Here is a 17,865-nt window from a genome sequence, read left to right as displayed (position 1 = left end):
CATGACATAAGTGTGAAGTTTTCGTTTGTAAATTTTGTATTTTGGGTCGATCCCCAAGTTTTCAGGTTATTAGTTTATGGGGATACTTTTTGTACATTCCAGTAGGTGTGTGAGTGGGGAAAAATGATTTGCTGGTTTTACGGAATTGAAGAGTCGACCGTGTGGAGACTCCTTGAACCGAGAAAAATGTTGAACCTCACACAGATACACTGCAAGAAGGGAGTGCTTTAAGTTCGAGAGATCAATATGTAAGACCACGGCCTAAACCAAGAACAATGGCCGTTCCAGAGTCAATTCGGTCACAAGAGAGGATGGGTTGATCTGTAGGAGGGAAGCTGAGAAATGCGTGAGATCAATGGTGATCTGAGATTGTAGTGTGTTGTGAATTCAGCGTGAAAATGCTCTGAATAATTGAATTTTACTCAATTGAGAGTAATTTCTGTGAGTTCGTGTAGACGAAAGATTGTCTGTATGAACTTTGATGAGAAATTGCTCGTTTTGGCGAATGTTGTTCGATTGTTTGAAAAACCTCTCCTCTTCAATCAGGATTCAGAGACATTTTATAATGCCGGAGTTGAAAACACCAATATCCCATGAAGTGTGACAGTTTCTGGAATTAGAGAGTGGGAAATGAGGAAATCGTGTTAAAACCAATTACTCATCGTGCGGAGACTTGGTTAACCTTCCACCCACTACTTTGCTGACTCTTCCAACTGATTGCACGACTTGCTAACATTCTTGTCGTGGGTGAACACACGTGACGTAGACCGCTAGACTAAAACCCTAGTTAATATCCCCCCATGTGACACGATTGAAATCTCGTGATTGTGGAGTCAGTTGCTGACTTTATGGGACGATGAGTCCATGTAGCGCTGAGTTGAACATGATTAGCAAATGTTTCTAAACTCATGAATTTAATGTGTCTGCTGAGACGAGGTATCATTATAACCTAAGACGAGCAAAATTGTGTTGGTGAATTGTTGAATATTGGTAGTTGAACCAATATTCTTTGATTTGAGCAAATATTGCTAGTCTGAGCGAATATTGCTAATTGAATAAATATTGCCGGTTCGAGCGAATATTGCTAGTTCGAGCAAATATTGTTCTTTTGATGAATTGTTGGTAGCTGGACCAAATAAAATATTAATTTAAGTAACTGACTGCTGGGTCGAGCAAAATAAATATGAATTACAATCATGGAATCAACATAAAATTATCAGAGTGTTCGAATCTGCACAGAATCACGTTTCTGCAGAGCTCTGGATTCAAAACCCTAATTTTACCGAAATGATGATTTATTTCAAATCAACACGGGACCGGCTACATGGGATGACGGGTTCACCATATAACGCCAAATGCTCGAATGAGCAAAAAATACCAAAGTCTCTTGAGGACCAGTTGGTGAAAGAATGATTAAATGCTGGTTTAATCATTTACTGAAATAATTCTCGTGTGAGCAACAAATCATAAAACCTTATGTACAAAATATGAGGGGCCGACCAAGAGGTCATGAGACCGGCTCTTGATGGTCATGGGACCAGTAGATGGTCGTTTGAGAGAACTTCCAATTGTTTGGTTAAAATCATTAAAACATGCGGGACTAGCTGTTTGCAAGCCTCGGGATCACCCTTGGTCGGTCAAGGGGATGTGCCCGTGTCACCATAGTGTCTGTGCTTCAGTCCTGAGAATTTTGATATTTTCTGATGCACGTTTGAGCAATATTTGGAGAAAATATGCAAAATCCATGGTTTTGCTGAAACCGGCAAAAATGCATGAGATGATGAAAATAATAAATAAACAAAGGAATCACAAGTTGTGGTATCGGCCACGGCTAGGGCATGGCCGGCCGGATGACACGCGGTCCCACATGCTTTTCCCAGTTTTATGTGATTTTATGTATTTTTCTCTGATTTAAGGGAAATTCCATGAAACTGGAGAGTTTGGCGAAATTAGGGAACTTCCATGAGATGAGAGACATAAATTAAAATATAAAATAGGGAATGGGAGTGTGGGACCGGAAATGGCTGTGGCATGGCCGGCCGACCAATGGGCGCGGTCCCCAAGGCACTCTTCCCAATTTTATGTAATTTTGATGATTTTAGATAATTTTTCATAAAATCAAAGGGATTTGTTGAAAACCAAGATATTTTGTTGATCATGGAGTTTTCATGAAATCAGGAAACCAAACACCAAATATTAATAAAATATCGGGCGTGTGGGACCGACTAGGGAATGGCCGGCCGGCTAGAGCCCGGTCTCACAAGTTTTTCCTAATTTTTTTAATATTTTCCATGATTTTAGAGAAAATACATGAAATTAGGTAATTTTAGGGAAAATTCATAAAATCAAGGAATTTTCATAATTTGAGAAAAATAATAAAATAATGAGAAAAATAATAAAATAATGGGCATATTGCTACTACCGAAGTGTGGAAAGGTTTTCTACCCACTCTCTTGACTACAGTTGCAGGGCTACTATCGATCATTGAAGAAATGAACCAAATGCACCTGCGAGACGTCAAGAATCAGGAACTGCACAAGTGGGATGAGATGATTTCCAATTGTGAGATATTACGATTCAATGTGAGCTGGCTTCGCCGTCGTCTTGAGATAATTAAGATCCATAAGGCGGCGGAGACTGCTGATGCGATTTCAATGACCACTGCTTTACTGGAGGAGGAAAAGATACTGGATTTGGAGTCAGCGAGGGTTGAGAAGGCGGTTGAGGATTTGAAGGCAAAAACTAGGATCTTCCAGAAGAAACTCGACAGGGTTTCCTATAGGGATTATCCATTGCTGGATAGTTTGCTCTGAGTGAATATTCAGGAGAGTTGTAATGTAGGTTTCTGACAAGGTAGAATAATATGATAGCATGAGGAGTTTTTGTTCAATTGATGAATATTTTATGAACAAATGAGCATCTTGCATGCTCTTTGAAGGAAATAAATTACATTTGAGATGTATTTGAAATAAAGGTTAATTATCTGTTGTTGATCAAGCGTAATAGGCTTTGAGACATTTGTCGTTGATAATATTTCCTTCCTTTCCTCCACTGAGTGCTAAAATTTTGTAGTATCCACTAGACACCGCTTTGATGATAACATACGGCCCTTCCCATTTCAGAGAGAATTTGGGAGCAGACATGTCTTGTTGAATGTGCTTTGATGTCTTTAATACCAAATCTCCTACTTGAAAAGTTCGGGGTTTTACCATTTTGTTGTAAGCCCTGGATACCCTATGTTTATAAGCCTCCACGTACTTTTCTACTTTAGCTCTCCTTGATTCAAGCATGTCTAGTTCAGCAACTCTTGACTTGGACACTTCAGCTTCATCCCATTGTATTCCGCTAGCCGCTGCAATCCTTGCTGAAGGAATTTTTATCTCGGCTGGGAGTATAGCATCATCCCCATAGACGAGCGAATATGGTGACGTCCCAATTGAGCTCCTTGGTGCAGTTCTGTAAGCCCACAAAGCCATGGGAAGTTGCTCACACCACGATCGTGGATTGTCATGAATTGTTCGACTGATAATCCGGATCAAAGTTTTGTTGGTACTCTCCGCTTGGCCGTTTCCTTGGGGGTAGTATGGTGTGGAGAAGATCTGTTTAATCCCGTACTCCTTGAGTAATTTCTCGACATCTTGATTGGCGAAACGAGTCCCATTATCTGTGATGATATGTTTAGGGACGCCGAATCTACATATAATATGCTCCTTGATGAAGGCCGCAATAGTTACCCATGTGGTACCTCTGAGCGGGATTGCTTCGACCCACTTAGTGAAATACTCAGTAGCTGTGATGATGTATCCATGCTGCTTTGAGGATGATGGATTCATCTTCCCGATGATACCAAGTCCCCAACTATAGAAAGGCCATGGACTATTCGTAGAGTGTAATGGAAGATAAGGGGTATGAATGAGATTACCGTGAATCTGGCATTTATGGCACTTCTGAACGTATGTGGTTGCATCATCTTCCATAGTCGGCCAGTAGTATTTCTCGTGGATTTGGAGAAACAACTTCTTTTTCCCCTGATGTTCTCCTTCATGAGTTTCTTTCAGGATTTCATCTTCGGCTAGGCATCTCAACAAGTCTCCTCCAAATCTTTTGCGGTATAAGATTCCGTCAAGAAAAACAAATCTCTTAGCTCTCTGTATGAGTTTGATTGCATCTTTCTTTTCTGGTGGCGATTTGTCGTCTCGAAGATATTTGATGTAAGGCTGCCTCCAGTCCGCGGTGTGAAGGAGTGTTAGCACCTCCAAATGATGAGGAGGTGTCTGACAATTAGGACAAGCTCCCTGCAAAGTCCTCGACTGTGCTTCCATGGAAGGCCAATAGTACCCGAGTCTCTGGATTCTTCTATAAAGTGTTATCACCAGCGTCTGTACGCACACTTCTTGATGCACACTTTCGAGTTTTTCTTTCGCTTCTTCATCACCCAGGCATCGTGATAGAGAGGCATCCGGGTTACGATGGTATAAGGCTCCATGAAGCAAGAAGAAGTTCTTCAGTTCTTTAAGGTTGATCGTCCCTTCTGTAATAGAGCTGCTCAGTTCATGAATGATAGGTGCTCTCCAGTCATTTGCTTGAGCTTCTTCAGTTTGATTAAGCCACGTGGATGACACAGCTCGTCTTTGCACTATGATGGATTTCTCTGATCCTTCGAATTGCAACTTGGAGTCAAGAGTTGCTAAGCAATCATCATGCCTATTGTTGGTTCGACCAGTATGGGTGATGGTCGAGGCGGAAAAATGAGTCAGGAGTTGTTGTGCTTCAGCCCTGAATGGATCAAGTGTTATCTCTTTGAGAGAGTACACACCATTCATTTGATTGACTATTAGTTTTTAATCTCCTCTGATCTCCAGATGCATTGCTCTTGCTTGTTTAGCTAAGGATAATCCTAGCAAGAAGGCCTCATACTCTGCTGAATTATTTGTACAGTGTAAATCCAGATTGAATGAGTGTGAGAATACCTCTCCTGATGGCGAGACCAAGACTATGCCCGCTCCTCCAGTATCATTACTAGGAGTGGTGGATCCATCAAAGTACAACAACCATGTTTCTTCTTTAACGACTGAGATTCCTGGAAGTTCTCCTGGTACGTCATCTGGTAATGTCGCAGAATCTTCTCCTGGGAACGCTGCTAGTAAATCTGCTACTGCTTGACCTTTGATTGCTTTGGGGGAAACACATACTATGTCGAATTTCGACATCTGAAGCAGCCACTTTCCAGGTCTTCCTATCAGAGCGGGCTTTGAGAGTAAAAACTTTATGGGATCAGCTTTGGATACAAGCATAACTCTGTTGGATAGTAAATAATGCCTGAATCTTTGCATTGCATGAGCTAACGCCAGGCATGCTCTTTCAGCTTTCGGGTATCTGAGTTGAGCATCCTTCATGGTTCGGCTGAAATAGTAAATTGGATGCTCGACGCCTTCTTCGTCTTCTTGAGACGGTAATGCTCCAATAGCAACATCACTGGAGGCTGTTTATAATATCAACGGTCGACCCTGCACTGGAGACCTCATGACTGCAGGTGATAAAGTATCCGTTGTATTTTCTGAAATGCTTCCTGTTGAACATCCGTCCACGTGAAACTCGCTCCCTTCTTCAGCAGAGGGGTGAACGAAGCAATAAGTTGAGCCAATCCTGGTATGAAGCATCTGATGTAATTCACCTTACCCATGAAGCTCTGCAGTTCCTTCACAATGCGTGGAGGAGGCATGGTGGAGATGGATTTCGTTTTGTCCGGATCGACTTTGATCCCTTCGGCAGTGACCAAGAATCCCAGAAATTTTCCAGAAGAAACTCCAAAAGCGCATTTTAGAGGATTCATCTTCAACTTGTATTCTCTGCATCTTTCAAAGACTTGTCTTAGAACTTCTAGATGGGATGTTCGATCTTTCGATTTCACCACGACATCGTCAACATAATCTTCTACTTTCTTGTGCATCATATCATGAAATATTGCCGTCATGGCTCGTTGGTAGGTGGCGCCAGCATCCTTCAACCCAAAGGGCATCACAGTGTAATGAAAATTCCCAATGGGAGTGCGAAACGCGGTCTTGGCGGCATCATGTTCGAACATTTTGATTTGGTTGTACCCACTGTAACCATCCATGAATGAGAACATACCGTGGTCGCTGGTCGCATCAACAAGCATATCAATGTTGGGTAAAGGAAAGTCATCCTTCGGGCAGCATTTATTTAGGTTTCTGAAATCTACACAACATCTGATTTGGCCATTTTTCTTCTTAACTGGGACGACATTTGCCAGCCAGGTTGGATGCTGAATAGGCTTGATAAATCCTGCTACCAGCAATTTTTGAATTTCGGTCTTGATTTTCTCCTCGACCTCATGCCTGAACTGCCTGGGTGGTTGTTTGACAGCCTTGGAGCCGGGAATGATATGTAAACGGTGAGTGACCAGTTTGTCATCCAGGCGAGGCATTTCTTCATACGTCCAAGCAAATATATTCTGATACTTCTTCAGTAGCTCTACCAGACCTGCACGCTCTTCCGGTGATAGCGCAGAACTGACCAAGATCGGTCTTGGATCTTCCTCTGTGCCGATGTTAACCGTCTCAAGATCATCAGTGGTAGAATTTGTGTCATCTTGCAACTGTTGTGGAGCTTCCTGAACTTCATCCTCGGGTAGTTGTTCATTCTGACACGATTCACCAGTGCGGGGAGACTCTTAATCAATCTCCCATATTAATTGCTAATCTTTGCGTCGCCGGTAAATGACCCTTCCTTCTGCGTCATGAGTGGTCATAAAATTGGATCCTGAAATCGTAGTTTCATCTTTTCGGCGTTTGAACGATGTAGCAGGCGATTCGACTGGTTCCGCTTCCGAAGATGGTGATGATGCGGATGCCTTCCAACATGGAAGCGGAGTAGTATATATTTTCTTAGGAGGTTCAGGGGCGCTCTGGGATTCGATGAATTCAGCATCGTAAGACAGAGCATAAGGAGATGATGAAGCAGCTATGCGGACGATTTGTTATTCAGTAAGGCCTTCATGCATTGATGGTAGGTTGATGGAACCACCTTGTTTTCATGGAGCCAAGGTCGCCCAAGTATCAGGTGGTAGTCAGGCTCTTGCTCGATCACGTGGAATTTCACCTTTGATTGAATTGGTCCTACCCTCAAATCTATGTACGCATATCCATATGTGTGGCTTTGGCTTCCTTCAAATCCTGTCATTAGGACGGGATGGCGAATGATTTTATCTCGTGGGAATCTGGCCATTCTAAGAGTCTTCATAGTGACAATATTGCTGGAAGCACCGGCGTCGACAAGAGCCCTTCTAAATTCGGTTCCTTTGATGAAGCCAGTCACATACAACGCGCGATTATGCCTTTCGTCTGCGATGCGATCTTCCTCTCCAAAAGCGATGTTGTCGATTGAATGTTCAGATACCAGGGATACTTCTTCAACTGCTGGGGTTGGTAAAGTTATTTGTACATCAGATGATATCTGGTTGAGTGCGGCAAACGTGTCTGTACGATGTTCCCTGAAAAAGTGTAAAAGTTCACACAAATTTTCAATCAATTGTGCAACCTCTTGATCCACCAGCTTTTCATAAGTAGTGAAACTGTTGATTTGAGGGTCAGGCGTTGAACCAGTCCCCAGTGTTGGGACTTCCGAAGCAGAGACGCCGCCCAACTCAGATGTCAGCTTGATGAGAAAATCGAGTATGTGATCTATCGTGTTCTTCATCAGATCCATGTTCCTGGTGTGGACTTCCAGAATTTGAGATAGCTCTGCCAGAGTCGGGGTTCCTCTTCCTTCCGTGTCGTCAGGTGTAACATGAGGAATCCTGCTATTTGAAAGATTCTGGATTGGGTCTGGATCAAATGAATTAGTCCTAAGACCAACCATCTTGTGAAAATGAGATTGCAACCAGGAGATTAATCTCCCACTGTGGTCGCCAATCTGTGAGTGGGGAAAAACGATTTGTTGGTTTTACGGAATTGAAGAATCGACCGTGTGGAGACTCCTTGAACCGAGCGAAATGTTGAACCTCACACATATGCACTGCAAGAAGGGAATGCTTTAAGTTCGAGAGATCAATCTGTAAGACCCCGGCCTAAACCAAGAACAATGGTCGTTCCAGAGTCAATTCGGTCACAAGAGAGGATGGGTTGATCTGTATGAGGGAAGTTGAGAAATGCGTGAGATCAATGGTGATCTGAGATTGTAGGTGTGTTTTGAATTCAGCGTGAAAATGCTATGAATAGTTGAATTTTTCTCAATTGAGAGTAATTTCTGTGAGTTTGTGTAGACGAAATATTGTCTGTATGAACTTTGATGAGAAATTGCTCGTTTTGGCGAATGTTGTTCGATTGTTCGAAAAACCTCTCCTCTTCAATCAGGATTCAGAGACATTTTATAATGCCGGAGTTGAAAACACCATGATCCCATGAAGTGTGACAGTTGCTGGAATCAGAGAGTGGGAAATGGGGAAATCGTGTTAAAACCAATTACTCATCGTGCAAAGACTTGGTTAACCTTCCACCCACTACTTTGCTGACTCTTCCAACTGATTGCACGACTTGCTCACATTCTCGTCGTGGGTGAACACACGTGCCGTAGACCGCCAGACCAAAACCCTAGTTAATATCCCCCCATGTGGAACGATTGAAATCTCGTGATTGTGGAGTCAGTTGCTGACTTTATGGAACGATGAGTCCATGTAGCGCTGAGTTGAACATGATTAGCAAATGTTTCGAAACTCATGAATTTAATGTGTCTGCTGAGACGAGGTATCATTATAACCTAAGACGAGCAAAACTGTGTTGCTAAATTGTTGAATATTGTTAGTTGAACCAATATTCTTTGATTTGAGCAAATATTGCTAGTCTGAGCGAATATTGCTAATTGAATAAATATTGCCGGTTCGAGCGAATATTGCTAGTTCGAGCAAATATTGTTCTTTTGATGAATTGTTGGTAGCTGGACCAAATAAAATATTAATTTAAGTAACTGACTGCTGGGTCGAGCAAAATAAATAGGAATATCAATCATGAAATCAATATAAAATTATCAGAGTGTTCGAATCTGCACAGAATCACGTTTCTGCAGAGCTCTGGATTCAAAACCCTAATTTTACCGAAATGATGATTTATTGCAAATCAACACGGGACCGGCTACATGGGATAACGGGTTCACCATTGTAGATGGGGAAAAATGATTTGCTGGTTTTTAAGGAATTGAGGAGACGACTGTACGGAGGAGACTCCTCGAACCGAGTGAAATGTTAAACCTCACACAGATGCACCGCTGCAAAGGGGGTGCTTTAGATTCGAGAGATCAATCTGTAGTACTCCGGCCTAAATCAAGACAATGACTGTTCTAGAGTAAATTCGGTCACAAGAGAGGATGGTTGATCTGTAGGAGGGAAGCTGGGAAATGTGTGGAATCAATGGTAATCAAAGATTGTGGGTGTGTGAATTCTGAATATCATAAGCTCTGAATGATTGAAATTGCTCAATTGAGAGTAGTTGCTCAATTGATGAGTTTATGATCTCGTGTTTTCGATGAGACGTGAGATTGATGATACTGTTGATGCTGATGATTCAATCATGATTCAGATACTTATTTATATTGCTGTAATTTTAGACACCATGACCCCATGAAGTGTGACAGTTGATGGAATCAAGGAGTGGGAAAGTGGAGACCGTGTTTGAAACCAGTTGCTCAACATGTGGAGACTTGGTCGATTTTCCACCCACTACCTCGTGAATTCCTTCAACTGACTACACGACTTGCTCACATTCCATCGTGTGTTTGAACACACGTGTCGTAGACCGCCAGACCAAAACCCTAAGTGATATCCCCCCAAGTGACACGATTGACGTATCATGGTTTGTTAGTCAATTGATGACTTCATGGTTTGATGGGATGATGAGTCCATGTAGTTGCTGAGTGTCGAACATGATTTTCTGAAACTCATGAATTGAACATGTCATGAGACAGAGGTATAATTCTTACGATGAAGTGAGAAAGTATTGCTCATTCGATGGATCGTTGAATATTGATTGTTGAACCAATATTCCTTGGTTTGAGCAAATATTTATCATCTGAGCAAGTGTTGCTCATGTGATGAATTGTTGAATATTTGATCGTCTGAGCATGTGTTGCTCATCTGATGGATTATTGGCAGTGCACCAAAAATATTAATTAGAATACTGGTCGTTGAACCGATCATAATTAATAAAATTAATGACCACGAGGTCGTCGTAAAATTATTAAGGTTGGAATCTGGAATGATGATCCTTGGATTCAGAAACCCTAATTTGATCAATTGATGATCAATTCATGGTTCATCAGAAGTTTAACCATAGGACGAAGGAGGGAACGACTATATGGGACCGTGGATCAACCATGTAGTTTCCATATGCTCACGTGAGCAAATACGAAGAACTCCTGAAAAGTTGACGATTTGTTGGTGGAAGAATCATTAAATGCTGGCTTAATCATTTATTCAAAAATGCTCGTCTGAGCCTTAGGTGAGAAAACCTCCATCATACGATTTAGATTATTGTGAGGTAATTGATAATACTAGGTTGTTCTTCGGGAATATAAGTACGGTTTATCAATTGGTTCTTGTTCACCTTGATTTATCAAAAAACGAAACAAAACTCATAGGTATTTCTGTGGGAGACAGATTTGTCTATTCCAATAGACTTTTCTGTGTGACACAGATTTATTTACCAAGTCTTCGACTTTTGGTCGTAGCAACTCTTGGTTTTGGGTGACATCAACTAAGGGATCAAGTGCGTAGTATCCTACTGGGATCAGAGACGTAAGGAACGCAATTGTACATTCAATCAGTGTGAGATTGATTAGGGTTCAACTACAGTCAAGTCCGAAGTTGACTGGTAGTAGGCTAGTGTCTGTAGTGGCTTAATACAGTGTGGTGTTCAAACTGGACTAGGTCCCGGGGTTTTTCTGCATTTGCGGTTTCCTCGTTAACAAAACTTCTGGTGTCTGTGTTATTTCTTTTCCGCATTATATTTTGTTATATAATTGAAATATCACAGGTTGTGCGTTAAGATCAATTAGATAATCCAACCTTTGGTTGACACTTGAACATTGGTTTTTGGTACCATTCAAGTTGTTTCACATAATAATCAGGCTCGCATATTTCAATCTGTTTGATTTGATGATTACATTGTGAAACAGGGATATAAACTCTTTGATATACTTTTCTCTAGATTGAGTCTGACTGTCTAGTTGATTCTCTAGAAAGTATATTAGAGTAAGTCCTCTCAGATTTCCAAACGAATTGTTGGGTGTGGTTGTTAGACCCCCGCATTTTCAATTGGTATCAAAGCAAGCAAACACATTAAAGACCTTATAAGTCTGTGTTTGTAGCGATCTGATATGGACATAAGTGCTATCTCTATAAACATACCACCAGTCTTCGATGGCTCAAATTACTTGCGGTGGAAAATTGGTATGCGTGCCTTTCTTCAAGCGCGTGATTTTGAAATCATGGGTTTATGTAGTTAATGGCTATGATGCTCCCGTTGTGGCAGTTGGAGATGCAACCATTTTGAATGTCATCATACATGCCATTACCCTATACCTTCAGCACCATGTGACTACGTGCACTCGGTCTAAAGATGCTTGGGATATCTTAGAAATCGTATTTGAAGGGAATACCAGTGAAAAGGAATCCAGGCTACAAAACCAAAATTCCGATTGGGAAAACCTTCGTATGGCAGATGAAGATTCATTTGATGAGTTTAATCACAAAGTGTCTGAAATTGTTAATGCATCCTTCGCATTGGGTAAGACTATTCATGAAAAGGACATTGTGATGAAAATTCTCAGATCGCTGCCATCCAGATGCAATTCTAAGAAGCATGACATTGTTGAGGGAAATAACCTTGACACTCTTTCCAGAAATACTCTTGTTGGAAAGCTTAAGATTTTCGATCTTGAACTCTGTCAGATAGAAAAACGTCACTTGTTAAGCAACCATGTTGCTACATCCGATAAAAGGTCTCGACGTCCTAAATTGATTGATACGAGGGATGAGAATTGCTTTAATTCAACTTTTCACTGTTTATACAACAAATTAAGAAAACTCTTAGACAGAATAAAAGAAAGTCTCAAAAGAAAGCCCAGCCAGTCAGAAAAAGGGTCATGAAACATGTTCTAAGTGCTATAGAAGTATCCATGATACTTCCAAAAATTCTGATGAGAAGTTAAGTGAATTAACTAAAGCATGGATGGCTACTCCTGACTACTGTCCTGAGGACGATATCTTTGAAAGTTCTCTTAACCTCGTTGCTGATAATCACACTTGTCCTCCTAACAACCCTGATTACTCCATGATGCACAATCTTACTTCTCCAGAAGTGTTTCAACTGGAAAAGGAAATCTTGATTAAAAAGATTGAAGATCTGGAATGTCAACTGTTTAATTTAAGATAGGAAGTTGCTATCACTCATAATTGTGATACTGATAAGAAACATCGAACTTCTTCGATTAATTTTGTTAAGCATTATCAGCAAATTACTCATGATTCTATGTCATTCTTAAATCACTCTGAAAAGGATGATATGAAGATTTACAAGGACTTACCAAATAGTTTGGTCTCCTTGTGTGAAAATCAGGATCATCGTGAAATTGTATGCACTAAAGAACAAGAATATGTCTCATCTGTTAAACCTTGTTTTCATATGATGAAATGGAAATCTCCCATGAAATCTTCATTCGTTTCAAAAAGGATTTCCAAAGCTATTCATAGTTTGCGAAAATAAACAAACAAGGTATTATAAACTGTGCTAAAAAGGGAAAAGAATGATGAAATTAACTCTTCTTTCCTGAAGGTAAAACAGAAACAAGAAAAAACAAATATGTCATCCCCTCGTAAGAAGTTACCCGGTCCTTTTTGGGATTGGAAGAATTACAATCTGTAATTTTGTTTTAATATGACTCTTGTCTTCTCTCTTGGACAAGAATCATAAACTTCAAGAGGGTTGTGATGAAATATTTCTGTTAAATCCCTAGTCTGGTTCTGTTTCCTTTTTTTTTTGTCAGGAGTCGTTTATGTCATAAATATTTTTTTATATAAGATTTTTTCGTGGGATAACCAAATTCTTTTAGGGTTTTGGTCAAACAAACAAAGAGTTTACCCTGACTATATAAAGGATATGACTTACCGACAAGCTCATATCGGGATAATTAATGCTCCTAGACAGCTTGCTCTGCTAGTATAGAGCCACAAAGTTAATTATTCCTAATTACAATTGCTCATATTCCATGGTCGAATCCACGACTGGTCCCACGGAATGGCAATAACAATTGCTTCTATTCAATGGTCGAATCCACGACTAGTCACATGGAATGGCAATAAAAATTGCTCCTATTACATGGTTGAATCTGCGACTGGTCCTACAGAATGGCAATAAAAAATTGTTCTGATTCCATGATTGAATCCACGACTTGATCTCACAGAATAACAATAACTATATTATCTCATTACTCCGATTTCATGATCGAATCCACAACTGGTCTCATAAATGGTAATAGATAAATATTAATTACTCTGGTTCTATGGTCGAATCTACGATCCCATGGAATGGTAATGCTCACTTTATTATTCTGAATTTGTAGTCGAATCCTCAGCTGATCCTATGAATTAATAATAAACATCTTATTACTCAGTTTTGTGAATTATTCTCCACTTAATTCCACAATTAGTAATAAATAATCAACAACCGGGCGTCTGAGCTACCTCTAAGTAAGCCCCGATTCAAAGGGTGAAAGTGTATTCAACGACGATACACTAACAGTCACCGCACGAACGAGTATTTCAAAATACAACGAAACGATGAACCTATGCAAAATAGGGAAGAAAATAATAAATAATTAAAAATATTGACCAAGGTGCTGGGAACACGGACACACGACCTACCGACCGTGTCGTGGTCAGTTCCACGCCAGTTTTATATTTTTAATACATTTTTATTATTTTCCATGATTTGATGAAAATTCTCTCATCTGATCAAATCTCCTTCGTCTCGAGGAAACTCCTCGGTTTCATGGTACTTCCATAAATCCATAAAAAATAATATAAAATTAAGGAAAGGAGTGTGGGGCGTGACCATTGGCCAACCGGCCATGCCATGGTCCCAGCCGGCCCCACACCCCACGGTTCCTTATTATTTTATTATTATTATTTCTCTAATTTCATGAAAAAACTCCTTGATTTCATGGTATTTTTTGCACAAATCATCATATAATAATAATATAAAATAAAATTACGAAAACTTGTGGGACCGGGCCACTAGCTGGTCGGCCATGCCCAAGCCGGTCCCACACGCCCTTTGCTTTATTATTTTATTATTATTTATCCTATTTTTCCTTGAATTCATCAAATTCCTTGATTTTATGGTATTTCTCTCAAATTAGGAAATATTCCCTCAAATCATCAAAAATACCTAAAAATATTAAAAAATTATGAAAAACTCGTGGGACCGGTCCATAGCCGGCTGGCCATGCCTCCATGGTCCCACACGCCCGTGTTTTTATTATTTTAGTATTTTGCTTCCATGAACTCATGAAAACTCCTTCAATTCATGGAAACTCCCTAAATTCATCAAATTTCTCAAAATTCATGAATTTTTCATAAAATCATCAAAATATTATAAAATTAAGGAAAAGGCACTGCGGACCATGGTCACGACCGGAAGACCATGCCTTGACCACGGCGGTCCCACGCCTCCTCATTCCTTATTTTATAATTATTTTTCATCATCTCATGGTGTTTTCCTCAGTTTCGTCGAAACCCTAATTTTAGCATATTTTCTCGAATGGATGCTCAATTGCACGCCAAAAAATATCAAAATTCTCAGGATTGAGACGCGGATGCCTTGGGGACACGAGAACGCTATCTTGACCGACCAAGATAGGCTCTTTGGCTCACGGAAGCCGGTCCCATCAATTTTCACAGTTTTGACCTAATTTGCACAATTGCTCGTATTAGGTCCAAAACTCTTCCAAACACTTTGGATTTTCATGAAGTGATCATCAGGCGGTAACGTGACAACCTTGGGCCGGTTTCATGACTCCATGGTCGGTCCCTCGCCTCGTCATAATTAAAACTAGATATTGTGGAATCACAAACGATGAGACGAAGGTGTTTGTGATTACTTTTTATCTTGCCTATCGGAGATTAAATCTCGAGCAAATCTTAGAGAAGATAGTACTCAAACGATAGAATCGGGCAAGATCAGAACACGCAACTAGAATGAAAATAGTTGGGTCTGGCTTCACAATCCCAATGAATTCTTTGAAGTCGTTAACCTACAGGGTCTCGATAGAAACCTACGGTTAAAGGAGAATCGACTCTAGTTGATGCAACTAGTAACACACGGGAGGTATGAGGATTAGGTTTCCCAGTTGCTATAGTTCTCCTTTATATAGTTATCAAATCAGGGTTTATAATCCAAGTTACCTTGGTAACAAAGCATTCAATATTCACCGTTAGATGAAAAACCTGATTCAACCAAGCTAATATCTTTCAACCGTTAGATCGAACTTAGCTTGTTACACACAAATGAAATGTACCCTCATTTAATTTTATGCAACCGACCCAAATGTTTATACTATGTTGGCTCACAAATAGTTAACCGAAGTTAGCTATATGATTACTCTCATATCAACCTTATTCATCTTAACCATAACTAGTTCAAATGACTCAAATGAAACTAGTTAAAGATTCGTTCAATTGCTATATTCTCATAGAAGTATACAAGAACACAATTGAAGCAAAATCGGCTTGATTCACTCGAATCATTTCATGAACATTATAGCCACGGTTTGCAAAGATTGTGTTCCTTATTTTATAAATGTTTAGTTCATGTACAACCGATTTTAAAAAGTAACCAACTCAAGTATGCAAACGGGAACGCATACTTAAGTAGCCGGACCGAGTTTGGTTACGCCAGTACGTGTACGTGTGCGCATACCAATTCTCACTTCCAAACTCCAGCGGAAATTCACGGACGTGAGACTTCCGCCAGTATGCATACGGGTACGCATACTTGCCCAGACATCCAACAACCGCCAATACGCATACGGGTACACATACTTCAGGTTCCCATTTTATGGACTTACACACTAATGTGAGAACACACTATGTTTATATCCAAACATGGTTACATGATTCTAAGCTCTTTATTTCAATCATTGAAACTTTCTTAGAGGATGACAATAGCCATTTTTACACACTATTAACATTAAAGCAATTTTCAAGATATTGAAATAATCATAATGAAACATTCCAAGTCTACACCAAATGATTGTATCACACAAACCATGTAAGATGTTACTCGGAAATTTTCACATGGTCATATTCTGACATTCGTCAAGAATATAAGATGAACTTGGTCGAAACGAAAGCTTGCCAACACATATTTCGATAAATATGTAAGCGAGATAAACTTAGCTCGAAATCTCAAAAATGTATAATACAAAACTACATCGTAATACGACTTATGTCTCAATATAGGAGATATAGTACAAATAGACTTTCCAAGTGATAGATGAGTTTCAGTCTCCACATACCTTTTGTCGATGAAGTTCCACAAGCTCCCCTTAGTAGTTCTTCGTCTTCAAATGATGAACACCGTGAAGTCTAATGCTCAACTACACAATCGATGTCCTAGTCCGAGACATCTATAAATAGGCTAGAAATCAAGACTTATAGTTTTGATCACTAACATTGAAAAACATGCTTGAGATAACAACGCATGCGAGTTCGACTGAGCAGTGCTCTAACATCTCCAACTCCTCGTTGAATGTATATGGATGTTTTTGCATTCTTCCTCCTAATTTTCTTAAGTAAATCCTTTTGGGGTTGCTCTAGATTTGATGTATCTTCAATTTCATCATACTCATCTTGAACAATCTCCCACACATCTTGAGACATGAACAAGGTTTTCATTTTGATGACCCAAAAATCATAATTTTCACCATGAAAAAGTGGTATTGAAGGTTGTTGAATATATAAATTTGAGTTGCTACTACTTTCCATTGATTGGTTGAAGATTGATTCAAAAATTGGGTTTTTTCTTTTCTAGATCTAGATTTTAAAAACGTTGTTTGGATGCTGATTTTCATAGTAGAACTAGGGTTTTTCAATCTCTTGCTGGTAATCGGCATTATAGGATTAAACCAATATCATCCTTACAAAACAATGGCTTATCCAACTTACACTCTTGGAAGGATACTCTTCCCCTCAGTGTAATTCTAAGTAGCACACATCGAGCATATTCATCAGTTTCCGGGCCACAAGAATTTACAAATTCAGCTATATCAATTGCAAACGGATCTAATGGTGTTGACAGCAATGGTGCAGTTAATACAGATTGGGCTGATTGTTTGAAGACTGCTTGGCAATTTGTGGTTGACGCTTCAGCTTTTACCGGAGAAAAGACTAAAGACACATCTGATGACCTTGAAAAAGTGGGGGTACAACAACCACACCCAATATTTCGCTTAGCAATCTGTATGGACAAACTCCAATATACTTTCTAGAGAATCAACTAGACAGTCAGACTCAATCTAGATAAAAAGTACATCAAAGAGTTTATATCTCAATCTCTCGATTTGATATATACTCAAGCAAATAGAAATCTGCGAGTTTTTATCAAATACTAGAGAGATAACTTGGATGGTACTAAAGACCAATATCCAAGTGTCAATCAATTTAAATCAACAACCAAAAGGTCGGATATCTAATTGATTGAATAACGCACAACCTGTGATATTTCAATTATATAACAAAATATAATGCGGAAAAGAAATAACACAGACACCAGAATTTTGTTAACGAGGAAACCG

This window comes from Papaver somniferum, chromosome 10 (assembly GCF_003573695.1).
Source record: "Papaver somniferum cultivar HN1 chromosome 10, ASM357369v1, whole genome shotgun sequence".
Taxonomy (NCBI): Eukaryota; Viridiplantae; Streptophyta; class Magnoliopsida; order Ranunculales; family Papaveraceae; genus Papaver; species Papaver somniferum.
This window is presented reverse-complemented; position numbering follows the sequence as displayed.